This window comes from Arachis stenosperma, chromosome 2, assembly GCF_014773155.1.
Source record: "Arachis stenosperma cultivar V10309 chromosome 2, arast.V10309.gnm1.PFL2, whole genome shotgun sequence".
NCBI lineage: Eukaryota > Viridiplantae > Streptophyta > Magnoliopsida > Fabales > Fabaceae > Arachis > Arachis stenosperma.
The window spans coordinates 111423999-111442645 of record NC_080378.1 but is presented as its reverse complement, the minus strand read 5'-3'; the positions used below and the strand labels follow the sequence as shown (position 1 = coordinate 111442645).

Genomic DNA, 18647 nt, shown 5'->3' with positions numbered 1-18647 from the left:
CAATATGAGCTGATACCAGAGTTTTATTATTGGGGCAAATTTAAAATATTGAAAAATTTGTTATTTTTTAGTATAAATTTTAATAAATTATTTATAAATTAAATATAAATCATTAGATCTGTTATCAATCTAATCTAATGCTTTAAATTAGATGGTATATTAGATAAACTCAAAATTATCCACCCAAAGAAAAAACATGCACCTTAATTATAATAGATCAATCTAAATACATACATGAACAAATTAACAAAGGGTGGTTAATTACTTAATTAAAGCTAATTAAGTTAGCTTTAATTTTGATGATCCCTTTTTAATAATTTCAAGGCTTGGTGTTCCTTGTTGCTGCTTCCATGTACTTATGAATGAAGGCTAATGCATTGCTAGTAACTTGTGCAACATTCATGGCCTTACCCCTAATTGAAGCTGTTCTCTTACTCATTCTATGGCCAGGGAATGCATAAACACAACTACTAGCATCTGTTAAGGCAGTGCTAACCCATGTCTCAACATTGTTAATGTGCCACAAGAAATCATCATTTATTGTTGATCTTCTACTTTTGTTGTTCATCCTTCTTAGCTCCTTGATTGATTGACTAAGTTGGTCAACACTATTACTTAGTTGATTCACACAATCTTGAATTGTTTGGTACTCCCTTCTCTTCTTTCTGTCGTTATTGTTATTGTTATTGTTGTTGATGTTGTTAATCGCGTCGAGTTCCTTGGAAACTCCCACCAAGAAGTTCTGTGTGGATTGCCCTAGCAAGGCTAATTGACAAGGCAACATGTGCTAAGTGTTGTGGACCATCGATTTCATTCGTGCTGGCGAATTTCGATAGGGAACGGACACATAGTTCACGGTAGAGAGTGCCATTGCAAGAGGACTCTGTATGATAATGTTTGGGATTTAGGCATTGACAATGTTGGATCAACTTGACCAAGCATTGGGAAGAAAAGAGAGAGGAAAATTGTGACTAGAAATGTGATATTGAAAGGTGACATTCTTTTAGGATTTGGGCAATTGAAGCTTGATGATTTTTTTTTTTTTTTTATTGTGATGATAGAAGAGAATTGAAGTTCTCAAAATGCTTTGATTTGAGTTTGGGAAAATGGGAATGAGTTTGGTGATTATTTAGAGGAGTGTTCAAATCACTATCACATGATAATAAATGATAAGTTGCATGTTACGTGATTTTATGTCCACTATGCATGCAGTGAGTTGCGCTAAGGAAGAACAATAGGGCATATATTATAAAATTTTAATAGCAATTGGTCGGTCAAAATAATAGACACAATTAAAATTGAAGATTAGCATTATTATTGTCATTACATGTGCAATTAATAGTTAATTCAAGTCAAAGGTATTCCCACCAGTGGTAGAGCTTAGTTCAGACAAGGGGGACATGGCCCCCCCCAAATTTTTTATAAAAAATTTAGTAGTATTTTTTCAAAAGATACAAAATAGTTCAATTGATTTAAATATTTTACTATAACTTAAAGTATCTAATAAGTTCAATAAATAACACTCTCTCTATCTTTAAGTTCAAATATAAAAAATTAGATATTTTTTAATTATTTAATTTAATATTATTTTATATTTATTATTTATTTAATTTAATTTTTTATATGATAAAAAAATAGAATATTCAATAAATATTAATATTATTGTATTTGTATAAATTGATAAAAAATTCAATAAATATTATAAATTTTAATATTTGTCCTTCTAATTAACTTCTTCTTTACATATTTTACATGATATATATTCAAATTTTATATAAAATAATAATAAAAAATTAAAGAATTGATACATTTTTTAAGAGGAAGACTAATAATTAAGAAGGAGAACATATAACTTTTACAATATCAACACCTGTAGATAGTTCTTATACTTTAATGAATCACGAAGAAAGTGAGATATAACCTTTAAAAGTTCAAAAAGTTACATCTGATGACTTTAACCTTAACTTTTTGGAACGAGATCTTGAAAAACGGTTTTAAATTTGGCAATATCACCTAAATCAGAGAAATAAAATTAGAAGAGCTTATCTTAAATAGAATCCATATCAAAAATATTTTGACAATTGTTTTTTATCTGATCTCCCAAAATTTTGTTTCAAGTTTCGCCACTGATTTCCACTCTATGTAACCAAAGAAAAAACCTACCTAGTGTAACCCTATGTGGAAGAAGGTTGTTTAATTTGTTTGTCCTTATTTGACTAAGGTTGCCACAAGGCTTTTAAATTGTAGTTGTATTCGTGAATATATAATTGTTGTGATTTTGAGTATTATATATTGGTGATCACAGCGGGAGAGTTAGATAAAATATTAGAGAGTGATCAAAATTATTTTTATAATAAAATAAGATTAAAATAAAATTTTAAGAGAAGTTAAACTAAAATTTACATATAATTTATATGTAAAAGATTAAAATTAGAAAAATTAGTGCCCTATTTTCTATCACCTGACTCTGTCTCTGTTGGTAGACTCTATAATTGTTATTATTGAAATGGTTACTATAATTATACAATTTTAATCACACTTAAAAAATATTATTAAAATTAAAATAATTTTTTTATATTTTAATAGTATATTTAATTATTTTTTTAGATAATTATTTACATAATTATATTGTTAATATAAAAGATAATTATTTTTATTGATATAATATATAATTAGAAATATAAAATTATTTTATATTAATAGTTTATCAAAATTAAAGTTATATTATTTATTATTAGTCTATATATTATGACACGTTGCAACTTGATGCGACGAGTTATGATTTTGATGCAAGCCTCAATTGTTGTGGCTAATTAAGGTTGCATGCAAACCACAATTCAAAATCATGGTAAAATTAACTAGTATGTAATGTGAAGTAGTCATCAATTATGGCTCAAAACTTATAATAAATTAGTGTCACCCGGTTTAAAGGGTTAATTAGACCTTGACCTTATCACCTTAATATAAAAACAAATTCCGATTAATTAAGTGCGGAGTTAAAAAAGGGATGCAATGCTTAGGAAGGAAAAGAGCATGAAAGTAACTTGAATAATTAGTAATAGGATCCCGTTAGGGATATAATGGACTATTTGTACAATGTGTACAATGGCTATTGAGTTATTAAATGAACATTCTCTATACTATTTAGAATAACCATCCGAATACAAGAGATAATAAACATCTTCTCGAAAAATTAGTTTAATTTTTAGGTTCACCAAAGATCGAACTCTTGACCTTTCGGAACTAGCGCTTTAATACTATGTCATGATACCACTCATCCCAAAAACTTCAACTGATGAAAAAATGTAACACTAATGATTATATCTCTAATACTCCATAAATCTCTATTGTACACATTGTATAAATATTTTATTGGCTCCTCTAATAAGATATTGTTAATGATAATGTAGGCTGAAGCATGGTGCAACATTGAGCTTTTTAGGCGATACCAACGGATTTATGTCTCAAAAATTATTACAACACACATGCGTGTAGCTAATTAATTGGTTGGCAAAATAATATATAATACCAACACCGCCAACAAGATTAGAAGATTACAGGTAGGCGTAATTTTCTTTAATTAAACAATATTATGTTTAATTAATTATTGGTTGCTGGATTTTGCAAGTGGAGTGAGACAGTAAGATACTGTAATGATCCAGCAACTACAAATACTATAATCCAACTCAATCGAAGTTTCTTAAATATGATATATTTAAAACTTCCAATTTACATACATTTAATAAAGATTCAATATAAGCCCCCTTAGTTTTACTATTATAAAACAGAAAAAATCAAGAACAAGTAATTAAGTTCTTGAAGAATTGAAGAATTTTGTGATGGATTTATAAATCCTTAAAAAACAAACAAGTACCAAGTAAGTTTTTGAGAAAAATTTGTAATGGACTTATAGATTATTATGAAAATAAAATTTCTAAGTGAGTCCTCAAAGAATTGTAATATTGAACTGAAGACTTATAATTCTTTATAATTTTTCAAGAACTTACTTGGTAAATAAATTTGTTTTTCTTAAAGACATATAAATCCAACACAATAATCTTGATACTTTTTTTTCTTCTTAAAAACATATAAATTGATTGCAAAACTCACCCTGAAATAAAAATCTAACATTTTTTTACCTAACTCATGACTTGGGAAGGAAGAAAGCAACAGATTGAAAACCATGGGATCTGTTTCAATCACTTGGAAATCACAACTGAGATTTTAAATTTTATCTTGTTTTCTTTCTTTGAAACTTGTCTGTTACACATTTCTATAGGTTAAGTACCTGAAAGACATTATAAACAATAAAAATTAGAATTATAAGGTGTTATTTTCTTTATTAATAGGTGGAAAATATTTGAACTTCTAAGTAATTGTACTTGGATGTTAAAGATGTTAAATAGACATTAATTTTTAGATGCTTAAATAAAATCATTTCTAGATATTAATGTGATTAAAGGACAATTTGGTGTGCAAGTATTTTGGATAGAATGTTAAGATAGGGTTTGCATCTAAACGGTATAATGTAGACGGCTTAACTTAGTAATAATGGCTGATTTTAAGGTTTGAATCCCTGATTTTAGGCCGCATTTATTTACAGGCACGGGTCATTGAAATAGAAATCTAAAGATACAAAATCATATTTAGTAGATGAGGTAAAGATAAAGATATGATGTCCAGAGACACTAGATTAATGTATTTTGTATCTTTTCTAACATAGAGACACTAGCAAGAGACATAACTTATTTTTATTTTTCTTTAATTATTCTCATTAATTTTTTATAATTATATTTTTTATCACTATATGTTTTTTCCAATTTTTTTGTATGAAAAAAGAGAATTTTTTTTTTTGAAAGTAAGAGCTCAACACCCAAGTGGAGCAATATAAACAAATACAAGAACAATAAAAAAACCAAAAACCTAACAACTCCTGTGTCATCTCCGGCATAGCCATCAACAACAACACGTCAAGCCACTCCACAGAGACTAGGCTCCTATCAATACGACTGCACAACTGTCCTCTAAACCATGTATACTTTCGGTCATTCAATGCTAAATCAAACAATTCCATATCATTCACCCATGTCCTGAACTCTGTCGCAGATGCTGATAAAGTAGTCGCTCCTTTCCTTTCCTCCAAGTGAAGAATTAAAATCTCCTAAAAAACAGACCGGTATGTAACACAATCCTGCAATATAACTCAATTCTTCCCATGTGGATAATTTCTCAGCTCTATCTTGTGATCCATACACTAAGCAAATAGCACAATGAAAGTTATCTTTTACCACAACTCCTTCAATGCACATCCATCTATCCCCTTTATAGCAATTATAAAGTTTGAAAGCCGTTTCATCCCACATTAGCAACAACCCCCCCTCCCATAATCCCCAGTAGAACTTACAGACTCCCAACATGTTCTGTCACTTCCCCAGATACGCACGACATCAAATTTAGTTATTAATTCCTTTTATGTTTCTATCAAACCCAACATATCCAACCTAAACTTGTTTTTGAAAGTCTTTAGCATACTAATTTTTCCAGCACCCAACCCCCCGTATATTCCAAGCACTAAAAATCATTTAACAAAAATATTACACACCTATTTACGATTTTTTGGCCGGCTTCTTCGCGCTTTTTCTTTTTGCTTAGCCTGTCGACGTTTCATAGCAATAGCTTCATTCTGCTCTTGCAAGATAGCTATGATATCCTCCTCATAACTGCACTGAGCACCTGATTCCACAGCCAGTTTTCCATGCCTCTTTGTTCTCAGCGATCTCTTCTTCCCAACTCGGCCTCTGTTCCTCGGGGTCTAGTTCCTTACCATCATCCACTTGATCCCCCCTCTCTGAACTTGATTCTGCACCATTTTCCCTTTTTGCCTCCCGTCCGTTACCAATCTGAGCCAATACCTCCAGTGATATCTCCCCCTCCTCCAACCCATTCTTGTCTCGAAGTTGCCTCTTGCCCGCTACTGGTTCATTGCAGTTCCTGGTCATGCCTTCAACATTAAGCTGGCCCGGATCTTCTACCATTCGCGTCCTCCTCGAATCCTCTAGAGTACAGGAATTTTGTTGAGCATGTTTAGGTTTAGTGATCACGACCGACTCCTTCCTCAGATGGCGTCGTTTCGTCCCGTCAGTGGTGGCTTCTACTTCGGCGATCACTGCAGCGGACAAATCCTCCTCAACTCCACCAGCCACTTCCACCGGTGCCCCCTCTTCCGTCGCGTGCCGCTGTCCATGCCCCTCCTCAAAACTGTTCTGCGACTCGTTCCCTGCACGATTCGAGAGGCCGTGCCCAGCAGACATGGTTGCTTTCCAGGTTGTCGCGGCAGACTTCTTCTTCTCCTCCGACTCGAGGTGCCCAGGGATCTGCTCCCCATCGTGACGTTTCCCAACAACTCGCTGACGCACCCTTGGCAGAGCCGCGTTTGAAGGACCCTGATCCAGGAGCGTTAGTTTCTGCCAGGTCAGAGAGGAACCCGGTTTAGGTCTGACCCGCGTAGGCAGCCCAGCAGGAGGCATATGGCAACAGGCCCTATCATCCGTCCAACATGCACAATGCATGATATCCTTGTTGGGCCTTTTAATTCCCAGCCCACTACCATGCCTTGTTCCAACAAACATTTAGCAATCAAATCCTTCTCCATAATTATAAGTAACCGTTTCCTCTGAATCATTATTGTTATTTATTTCAAATGATCCCTGAGAATCCTCTGTGTCCCTTAATTCTGCGTAAATGCCATTTTCATCTGACGAATTTGAAAATCTGTGGTTCCATTCATTCAAATTGAGACTTAAAATTACCATCCTGTCCTCATTTTGGTTGACGTTTCTATGGTCACCCGTCATCAGCACCGCCGTCTGATCCCAATCCACCGCCATCCGTTCAGCTCCATGATTCAATATGCCACTCAACCCTGCGTGCTGCTTCTCTTCTATGTTTATCATGTGCCGGTCTTCTGCCTCAACCGTACTCTGAGCATGTGCACTATTTCTATTCTTAGAATTGAAACAAATTAGAATTCTTAATTCTCTACGACGTCTAGCGCAAAAAAAGAATTCAGGAACAAGCAAATCATAATGATTTTTTTCTTTATTTTCTGTTATTTTTTGATCTCTTGTTCTTGGAATGGATTTTGCAAAGTTCGTCTTATCAACATCTGCCAAATATTTTTTTTAATGCTAATTCTTTAGCATAAAAACTTGCTTTCTTCGAAATAATATTTCTCTCTGCTGTTAAACTCCCCCTTTTCTTTTCTTTGGCCATTTTTTTCATTTTTTTAATGATTGTCTTCCCGATACACCTCTCCACCCACTTCTCTAACCATGACGTCAAATCTACTTGTCCCTATTGTAATGTGAATCCATTCATTGATCATATCGAACACACACGTATCAATTAGGACTTTACCTACACTGAACGAGTTACACGATTCTGTTAGTTTATCACATTCCACCACTTCGCCCCATTGTTCCCCTATTCTGCAGAAGGTATTCTTTGACCATGCATGTAAAGAAACTCCATAACACTCCAATCAAACTCTTCTAGACTCACTTTTCTCAGTCTCATCCCATCTCCAGACCATATGAAACAATTTTAATAGGTCGTTCATTCTAAAGGTGTAAGCTTCTTCAACACTAAGCACCGTGTCGAACATAATCATTGCTTTATATGGCCCTAACTCCCTTACTTGTGTTACACTTGGCCAATTCCTAGTCGAACTATCATTGCTTTATATGGCCCTAACTCCCTTACTTGTGTTACACTTGGCCAATTCCTATGGATCTTTGGCTCCAGTGTCCTAAGATCAATTGCCAATTTTGTACCTCCGACAATGCTTCTCTGTAACCAGACGACGTTCTCACTTGCTATCGGTACTTTTAATCTCTTAGTCCATCCATTACTATGTTGATCTTTGGCTGGTGTCTTTGACGGCTGCCTCGCCACTTTCTCTTCAGCTACTTCCCCACTCTTTGTCTGTGGCTGGCTTCCTCCAGCGTTATGCCTGGTGACCACATTCACACTCCTTTATCTTTCGTAATCTGCATCCCAGCTTCTCTTCTATATTTGGCTTCACTGACGAACAATCTTTTACCTCTCACCACCATACCGTTCATCTCTGCAATAGCCTTCAAAGCTCCTCCCTTTGTAGTATATCGTACAAAAGCAAATAGATATACGTGTCCATTTTTATTCTTTCGCGACAGGTATATGTCGATGATTCTACCTGTCCATTTGAACGTATTGAAATGTTTCTTTTTTGAGATATCCTCGGGCAAGTTGTCGACGAAGATAGAAAAAGAATCAAGCTCGAGTCGTTGATGCTCTTCTTTGTTCCAAATTCAAGGATCTTTACCATGTTTACCTTGTGTATTTGTCCCCCCTATGTGTTTTTCCACCTCACACTCTCACGCCCTCTCATGTCTCACGCCCAATAAACAAATATTTTATATATCAATATATTATGAAAAAAGAGAATAAATTGGACTTTCATATTCTAGTTTATTATCAAACAAAATGTAAGAACACTAATTTTTCTATGCATGTCCTTGATATGTTGTTCTTAATTAATTGTCTTATCCTATTTTCATAACCAAATACATCTTTAGAGTCATATGAAGACAACTCAATCGTTACTTTAAGCTCTTTTATATAGATAATAATTTGATTTAATAATTTATTGAATTTTTACTTGGCTTAACTGTGATTAAAGATTTCTGATTACCAATTGACTGTTTGTTGTATTAACGGGAAAGAAAAAAAAAAAGTGGAGATATGAAAGGACCGAGGAGAATGAAGCCTCTTGGAGAAGGTTGTTGTTCTTAAAGTGGTCAGCCAAACATTTCAGAAAATTACATTTATATTTTTGTGAAGTTGTTAGTAGACAATTAGAAATATTCACATTAAAATAAAAAAAATAAAATATGTATGAAGAGTGAATTCGAAAACAAAAATAAAATAGCCTAAATACAATTATGTTTGAAGAGATTCTCACTCATACAACACTTGATTTGATAGAGCTTTAAGATATGCCCCATCTTCAAATTAGTTGCTAATTCTACAAGAAATTTCTGAATTTCGCTATTCAATTATTTTCAAACTGAGTTGCAAAAGATAAAATCCTGTATTTATATCTTAATCCTCCGTCTCATTTTTTTGGGAGTCACTCAAATAAAAACGCTTAAAATGTCTTTTTTTAAAGATATTTTTTAATAATTAAAATTTAATATATATAATCGATTAAACTGTATTATTTATGTCATAATTAAATCGAACAAACCGATTTGACAAAAAAATTGATAAATTAAATTTTAAATCGGTCTAAATTAATATTTTTTTTATAAAGAATAACTACAATACCCCTATTATAAAAAATAATTAAAATTCTCATATATATAAATTTTGAATCTTAACTCCATGATAGCACAGAAAGAAAAAAAAAGATTATGATTTAGGATTTTTAATACATAATAATAATAATAATAATAATAATAATAATAATAATAATAATAATAATAATAATAATAAGAGTATTTTGTCATTTTCTATAATAAAGATATTGTAGTTATTTTTTATAAAAAAAATATTAATTTAGATCGGTTTAAGATTTAGTTCATCAATTTTTGGCTAAATTAATTTGTCTAATTTAATTTTGATAAAAATAATACGGTTTAATCAGTTATATGTAGTAAATTTTAATTACTAAAAAATATTTAAAAAAAAGACGTTTTAAATGTCTTATTTAAGTGGCTTTTTTTTTTTTTTTTATCAAGATATCTTAATTCTCCATTTCTCCTAACTAAGCCTTTATTAGTTGCTTAATGGGCCTAATACTAATAAAGCTTGAGCCTTTCGTGTTTGGTCGGATTAGTCATGTCAACAAATACCCAATTACCAAAAATTACATATATACATACACATATGTAATGACTCGCACATTTTTTCAACTAAATAATTAACTACCAAAATAATAAAACTTATTAAAATAAAATAATTAAATATATAATAGACTAATACTCAAATTTAATTACAATAATATATTTTTTTATAAAAGATCAAATACATATTTTATATTTCTCTGTTAATTGATAACTATATATAGCATGGTTGTTTATTTGTTTTATTTATTTTTTTCTCATTTAGGCTTGTCTCACCATAAGACCTTTTTTCCAAGTCTAGTTTGTGCTACAATTGCATTATAGATAATAATAACTCCCACATGTCCCTTCCCACCAAAAGTCCAAAACCAATGATACTCCAAAATATAATGTAAAGAGGAAAACTTGTATATACCTTACAATCCCCTTCCTACAAACACTACAATTTTGAGTGCAACATGTTTCCACAATACAACAAGGCACTTGACAATAAACAAGGATACTTAAGAACATGGCTATCAAACTCAAGGGTTTATCTAAATCCATCAAGTTTAGGTAGGCTTGAACCGAAAAACTCAAACTCATAAGCTCGTAAAAGCTTACTCGTACGACGAGTTTAGCTCGAGAGTTTGACAACCTTGATTACGAGACTCAATTAACCTCAACAACAACTAAAGGGGATCTTAACAGTTACAGACACAACATTATCTTACAGGTTAAGGAAAAGTGAAGTCCAAATAAACCACATAGAAACACATGAATCTTCTGAAAGGTTTGCCCTGCCAAATTTAGGATCATTCAGCAACTTTCATACCAGATAGATAGACTTTGCTCTGAATCACGCTTCCACCAATCCAGAATCCAGGCATAACCATCAAACCAACCTTCGGTTTTTCATTGTTGTCTTCCATTATCAGATTCTTGACCACGCTTTCCATGTAAACATCGGAGAACTCGCTCCCACCTTTAACCTGAAAGACCTTGACATTCGGCTCGAAAGAATAGGCCAATCTGTGCAAAAGCCAAATTGACTTGGCCAATTTTAGAAAAGCTTGGTAAAATGGAGTCCTTGGGTGCCCTCCACCCATTACGTAATTTCGTTGATCTAAATTTCCAAAGAATGATGCTTCCATCTTTGGATGAACCACCATAAGGTATTTGCTCCTGCAAAATTTCCCAAAAATGGAATCTGGATTTTGTCCTAGCATGTCTAAGGGATCCATCTCCCTTAAAGCAAGAAATTGGTGGAAGAAGCTCTCTTTGGTGACCGTAATATTTTCTGAATTGACAGAGAAGCTTTCTTGCTCAAAGCCGCTGAACATTCTTTGGCATATGTAAGACTAGAAGGCATATTTCTTGTGAGCTCTCTTCGCATAAACAACATCGGGTTCTATTGAGTTTGCAGCTGCATCAAGGTCCCACCCAGCAGCTTTCATCATGTTGATCAAAGGTTTAGAAAAATCGTGAATGGCTTTCACGGCTGCATCCACGGAAGAGGTAAAGAGATCTGGAGTTAAATCAACAGGTAAAAATCCATTTTCATTCTCTGATTCCTTGGTTGACAAACCTCTAAGCTTCAGATTTTTCTCTAGTTTGGCTCTTTTCTGGCTAGCTTCCTCAATCTGCTGCTGTAATTGATGGATCTCTGAATCTTTATTCTGTATTTCAGACTGGAATTTCTTCACCATGACCTCATAGGTTTTCAGGAGGCTCTGCTGTTCTTGAATTTCTGCGGCTAAACGGGAGTCTTGGGGAGAAACACACACCGGTTTTGGGTTGTTTTCCCTGTAGAAATGCTTGAGCTCAGACAAAGTTTTCAGCTCGCTAATAACAAGTTTATTGGCTGTTTGGATTTTATCAGGGTCATAGGGGGTATGAGCGGATTGCAGCTGGATATAAGCCGACTTAAGGGAAGAGATATTCATAAAGATTTTAGAAATAAGGGTTTCCATAGCTTCCGGATTCTGATTCATGGCCTCTTCCATTGGTTGAGGGTGGACCTTCTGACTGTTGCTCTCGCGTAATTGAGTGTCTTTCGCTCCAGTGGGTAGCATAGCTAACACCAACAAAGGGGCAGTTTAACAAAGGTTGCAGTCAACAGAATCAAAATTAAGACACAACCTGCAAGCTTCCGAAGAAGTTCAATTGAGGAGATAAGTGCAAAAAAATATTTATTTTTCACATTTCACAAATAAAGTGCTTAAGCTCGACAAGAATATAAATAGATTAAATTGAACTTATTTCATGTCAGATGCTGTTTCTTGCAAGGAGAACTTCTCTGCCAGGTAGTCTTAAGGTATTTTACAAGTTAAATATTTTTCAATTTCAAATAAAATATATACGAAAGTATGCATGGAAAGTAAGGCACCAGAAGAAAGTGGCAACATGATGAAGATGTAAACATAGAAAGCGAGTAATTATTAATCATTCGGGGAGTGTAAGTAATATAACAACTCATGAATACAAAAAATAAGTGAATTCCATTCTGCCAATCACAAGCCCAATGTTTATTGATTTAATCTTCTAATTCCATCTAAGGCTCCAAGTCACTCTTTTCTCTAAGTCACTTTCTTTCCGGATACAAAGTCAATACCTAGAAAACACCACAAGTCTACAAGCATTCTGTCCACTCTTTACCTACGTGTCTCCGAAACAGATTTCTAATTCCTCTTATGACTTATCTTAAAAAGTAAAACCAAATAGTATGTAAAAGGCTCATGATAGTTAGTTCTCAGAATATAAAATAGTGACCGATTAAGACAACCTAGTAAAGAAAGGTACTCGATTTCAGTTAAATCACACCTCAGGGATCATGGATATTATTTTGTTACATAAGGAAAGTTCACCAGATCATGTCTCTCCTTCACCTAACTACAAAGTGGCAACTACAACCTGTACATCAAATAATGTGATCCCAACAAATCTGGAGTCTCTTCTATATTGAGTCTTGGAAACCGCAACAAGAATATCAGAATAATCCAGTCTTTAATCTAATATCTAATTATGCAGTTAATATTCCTACAAATACAATAGAGATTGCTATATATGCAAAAATACAAGGGTGACCCATGAGCCAAAAAGGTTGATCAGTCAGAAAAGTTCAGGTGTTCCACAACATCAAATTGTGAATGTTCAAAGAAAATAACTCAAAACTAGATATAGAAAAGAAAATGTGGGAGTGAGACTTTTCTACCTAGAAAGACTGCCTTTCAGGAAGAGAATGCATCCAGCAAGCATAACATCCTTGAACCTAAAAAGCTGAAAAAAAATAAAAAATTTAAGGCATAATATGCGAAGAAATAGCTGCAATTATTGCTTTGCACACTCAACTCCAAATTCCGAATCAAAATTCAACAGATATTTTGCATTAATCTGGTTTCAGAAAACACAACCCAAAATCTCAATCAATAGAAAGGGATGATTTTTACTAAAAAGAAATGATGGGCAGCATAAATAAACAATCTTAATGTAGCGAATTCATATATATATATATATATAGAGAGAGAGAGAGAGAGAGAGAGAGAGAGAGAGAGAGAGAGAGAGAGAGAGAGAGATCTGTGGTTACCTTTGGTAGGAGAATGGAAGAGTGTGTGAAGAGCAAGTTGGAGTTGGGGTGTTCAAGTCGGGAGGAGGTGACAACATCAGAGGAATCAAAACCCTATACCAACCATACGGAAATTCGAAGCAACTTGTCTTTTTATGTTTTCTTATTACAGTCTTCTATTTCATTTTTATTTTCTTCCTCTTATGCACCCTATTTTAGACTAATTTTTTTTTATATGAGGTTGACATGTGAGTTAGGCTGAGTTAAAGTATTGGAGATATATATATTGTTGTGATGACGTTTAATTTTTTATTTTAGTAGAAAAAAATCGGATCGTCCGATTTTATTACAAGAGAGAGAGGGATACAAATCGGACCATTCAATTTGTGAGGAGTACTGAAAAAAGTTCCCCTATTCTAAACAGGGCTAATATTTTTTTTTTCGAAAGGATGGTTCACATTTCAATTTCATGTAAAAAAATGAAACTTGATACGGCCGTTACAAATCCGATGTCATAATTCGGCATTATATACAATAACTCGGCATTATGCACCATAACTCGGCACTTTACGTTATAACTCGGCGTTATACGTTACAATCAGACATTATCACTTGTTAAAACCTATTAATTACTCTTCAATTCAGATGATCAATAGAAACGTAACCGACCTATTTTATCTCACCTATAAAGGTATGATATTTTATCTTCAAAGGGGACATTGAATTCTCAATACTGACTTAATCTTCGGAGTGCCTTTGCAGGTACACTCCCCCTTGTTCCTTGCTCACATTCTGCGCAATTGGCATCTCCTTGGAGAAAAGCTCGGACTTTCACAAAAGCTCAAAGGTCGGCACCGAAGATAACAACTCGGCGTCGACTCCCAGGGACCGAGCTCTCCTTTCAGGTATCCATACAAGAACAATTGGCGCCCACCGTGGGGCCTCGAAATAAACACCCTTCTTTCTATAGGCCCCATTTCCTTCCAATGGCTTCAAACTTACCTGCACCTTTGTAAACAAAGATCATATAGTAAATCATTAAGGCCCAAAAAAGGCCGATCTATATCTGTTTTGCCGATCTATATCTGTCATCTCTCTATTTTTCAATTCATCACTGGTATATCTATTTGCCGATCTATATCTGTTTTGCCGATCTATATCTGCTTTTTCGATCATTATCTGTCATCTCTGTATTTTTCAAATCATCTTATATATTTATTTGCAGACTTATATCTATTTTTCCGATCAATATCTGTCATATTTATTTTTCAATTCATCTATGGTATATCTATTTTCCGATCTATATTTGTTTTTCCGATCTATATCTGTTTTTCCGATCATTATCTGTCATCTCTCTATTTTTCAATTCATCTGATTTATCTATTTGCCGATCTATATCTATTTTGCCGATCTATATCTGCTTTTTCGATCATTATCTGTCATCTCTGTATTTTTCAAATCATCTTATATTTTTACTTGCCGACTTATATCTGCTTTTCCGATCAATATCTGTCATCTTTATTTTTCAATTCATCTATGGTATATCTGTTTTTCCGATCATTATCTGTCATCTCTCTATTTTTCAATTCATCTGATTTATCTATTTGCCGATCTATATCTATTTTGCCGATCTATATCTGCTTTTTCGATCATTATCTGTCATCTCTGTATTTTTCAAATCATCTTATATTTACTTGCCGATTATATCTGCTTTTCCGATCAATATCTGTCATCTTTATTTTTCAATTCATCTATGGTATATCTGTTTTTCCGATCATTATCTGTCATCTCTCTATTTTTGAATTCATCTGATTTATCTATTTGCCGATCTATATCTGCTTTTTCAATTATTGTCTGTCATCTCTGTATTTTTCAAATCATCTTATATTTTTATTTGTCGACTTATATCTGCTTTTCCGATCAATATCTGTCATCTTTATTTTTCAATTCATCTATGGTATATCTATTTGCCGATCTATACTTGTTTTTCCGATCTATATCTATTTTTTCGATCATTATCTATCATCTCTCTATTTTTTAATTCATCTGATTTATCTATTTGCCGATCTATATCTGCTTTTTCGATTATTATCTGTCATCTCTGTATTTTTCAAAGCATCTTATATTTTTATTTGCCGACTTATATCTGCTTTTCCGATCAATATCTGTCATCTTTATTTTTCAATTCATCTATGGTATATCTATTTGCCGATCTATATTTATTTTTCCGATCTATATCTGTTTTTCCGATCATTATCTGTCATCTCTCTATTTTTCAATTCATCTCTGATTTATCTATTTGCCGATCTATACATGTTTTGCCGATCTATATCTGTTTTGCCGATCTATATCTGCTTTTTCGATCATTATCTGTCATCTCTGTATTTTTCAAATCATTTTATATATTTATTTGTCGACTTATATCTGTTTTTCCGATCAATATCTGTCATTTTTATTTTTCAATTCATCTATGGTATATCTATTTGCCGATCTATATCTGTTTTTCCGATCATTATATGTCATCTCTCTATTTTTCAATTCATCTATGGTTTATCTATTTGCCAATCTATATTTGTTTTGCCGATCTATATCAGTCATCTCTATTTTCTAATTTATATCAGTCATCTCTATTTTTCATTTTATATATCAGTCATCTCTATTTGCCAATCTATATCTATTATATCTATTTGTCGATCTATATCTGTTTTCTGATCTATATCTGTCATCTCTATTTTCCGATTTATATCAATCATCTCTATATTCCGATTTATATCTGTTATCCCTATTTGCCAACTTATATCTGTTATATCTATTGTCCGATTTATATCAATCATCTCTAATTGCCGATTTATATCAAAAATCTCTATTTGTCGATTTATAACAGTCACTCTATTATCCGATTTATATCAGTCATCTCTATTTTCCGATTTATATCAATCATCTCTATTTTTCAATTTATATCTGTTATCCCTATTTGCCCATTTATATCTGTTATATCTATTTGTCGATCTATATCTGTTTTTCTAATATATATGTGTCATCTCTATTTTTCAACTTATATATGTTATCTCTATTTTTTAATTCTATATCTGTCATCTCTATTTTTCAATGTGTATCTGATATATCTATTTGCCGATCTATATCTGTTATCTCTATTTTTCGATTTATATCCGTTATCCCTATTTGTCGATCTATATCTATTATCTGATTTTCTGATCTATATGTCATCTCTACTTTCCGATTTATATCTATTATCTGTATTTGCCGATCTTTATCAGCTATCTCTATTGCTAATTTATATCTGATCTCTCTATTTGCCGATCTATATCTGATTTTTCGATCTACATCTCTTATATCTATTTGCCAATTTATATCTGATATCTTTATTTGCAAATCTATATCTGTTATATCTATTTTTCGATCCATATCTATCATCTCTATTTGCAAATCTATATCTGTTATCTCTATTTGCCGATCTATATCTGTCATCTCTATTTGTCGACCTATATCTGTTATCCCTATTCGCTGACCTATATCTGTTTTTCTATTTTCAAATCTATATCTATTATCTTTGTTTTCAGATTTATATCAATAATTATCCGAGCTATATCAATCATTATCGTTTCTATATCAATCATTATCACTATTTGTCAAATCTATATCAACTATCATCAGATCTATATCAACTATCTTCCGAACTATGACGATCAACGATCTTCAATCAATTATCCATTCGCAATAAATCTTCAATTCAAACTCACATCGTTTACACATGCGCAATCAAACACAATCTTCAATCAATTATCCATTCGCGATAATTCTTCAATTCAAAGTCGCATCGTTTACACATGCACAATCAAACTCAGTCTTCAATTCTGAACTATGACTATAAACAGTCAACAAACTCAATCACATATCATACATGTACAAACACTTATCCATTCGCGACAACTCTTCAATTTAAAGTCGCATCGTTTACACATGCGAAATCAAACTCAATCAAATCACCAAACAACGGTGAACTAACTCAATATTCTCGCCCAACCAATTCACTTTTATCAACATCGTCTCAGCAACTATTCAAATTAACTACTCGGTTTCATGAAAAAACCTAACCGTTGCATCTATTAAATCAACGGTTCAAAATTTCATTGAAAAAATCAAAGGCACAATCAATGACAAGACTACTACACTTTCCAATACACGTTAACTTCAAATTACGTCTGAAAATTCAAATTATTCATTATTTTAATAAAGTAAGTTGATCTGGGGGCTCCATACCTATAACTCAAGTCGCCGAGTTATAACTAAAAAAAAGCTCAACCTGCTTTATCAAAATATAGCCAGGCTAAGTTTGGGAGCTATGATACGGCCGTTACAAATCCGATGTCATAATTCGGCATTATATACAATAACTCGGCATTATGCACCATAACTCGGCACTTTACGTTATAACTCGGCGTTATACGTTACAATCAGACATTATCACTTGTTAAAACCTATTAATTACTCTTCAATTCAGATGATCAATAGAAACGTAACTGACCTATTTTATCTCACCTATAAAGGTATGATATTTTATCTTCAAAGGGGACATTGAATTCTCAATACTGACTTAATTTTCGGAGTGCCTTTGCAGGTACACTCCCCCCTTGTTCCTTGCTCACACTCTGCGCAATTGGCATCTCCTTGGAGAAAAGCTCGGACTTTCACAAAAGCTCAAAGGTCGGCACCGAAAATAACAACTCGGCGTCGACTCCCAGGGACCGAGCTCTCCTTTCAGGTATCCATACAAGAACAAAACTTTTTTAATTATTTCTAAAAATACCGGTTGTTTTAGTAGATGATTTTAATTAATATATATTATAATTAAAATTAATAATTAAAATAATTGGAATAATGATATTTTTGAAATATCAATTTTTTAAAAAAATTTAGCTAATATTTATTTTAAATTTTGAAAAGTTAGTTAAGGTTTTAAATATAAAATAAATTTTATATTAGAAAATTAAATTTTCAAGTTTTCAAAGTATTTATGGAATAAAAAATAAAAAGTTTAGAATAGAGTTTTGCTTAAATTAATTTATGAAATTCAATAAATTTATGTGTTTATTTTCATTAAAAACTTAAAAGATAATTTATTTAATAAAAACTTTTCGGTCTTTAAACAAGTTTTTTTATTAAAATTATTTAATAATAATCAACTTTTTTTAAATTAA

General features: G+C 32.5%; 2 pseudogenes; both read right to left on the bottom strand.

Moving 5' to 3' along the window:
• Nucleotides 1-318: 318 nt before the first annotated feature.
• LOC130960230 (pectinesterase inhibitor 9-like) lies at nt 319-999 on the bottom strand (annotated as a pseudogene).
• Nucleotides 1000-10193: 9194 nt separating this feature from the next.
• LOC130963715 (protein GRAVITROPIC IN THE LIGHT 1-like) lies at nt 10194-13592 on the bottom strand (annotated as a pseudogene).
• Between the last annotated feature and the right edge of the window lie 5055 nt (nt 13593-18647).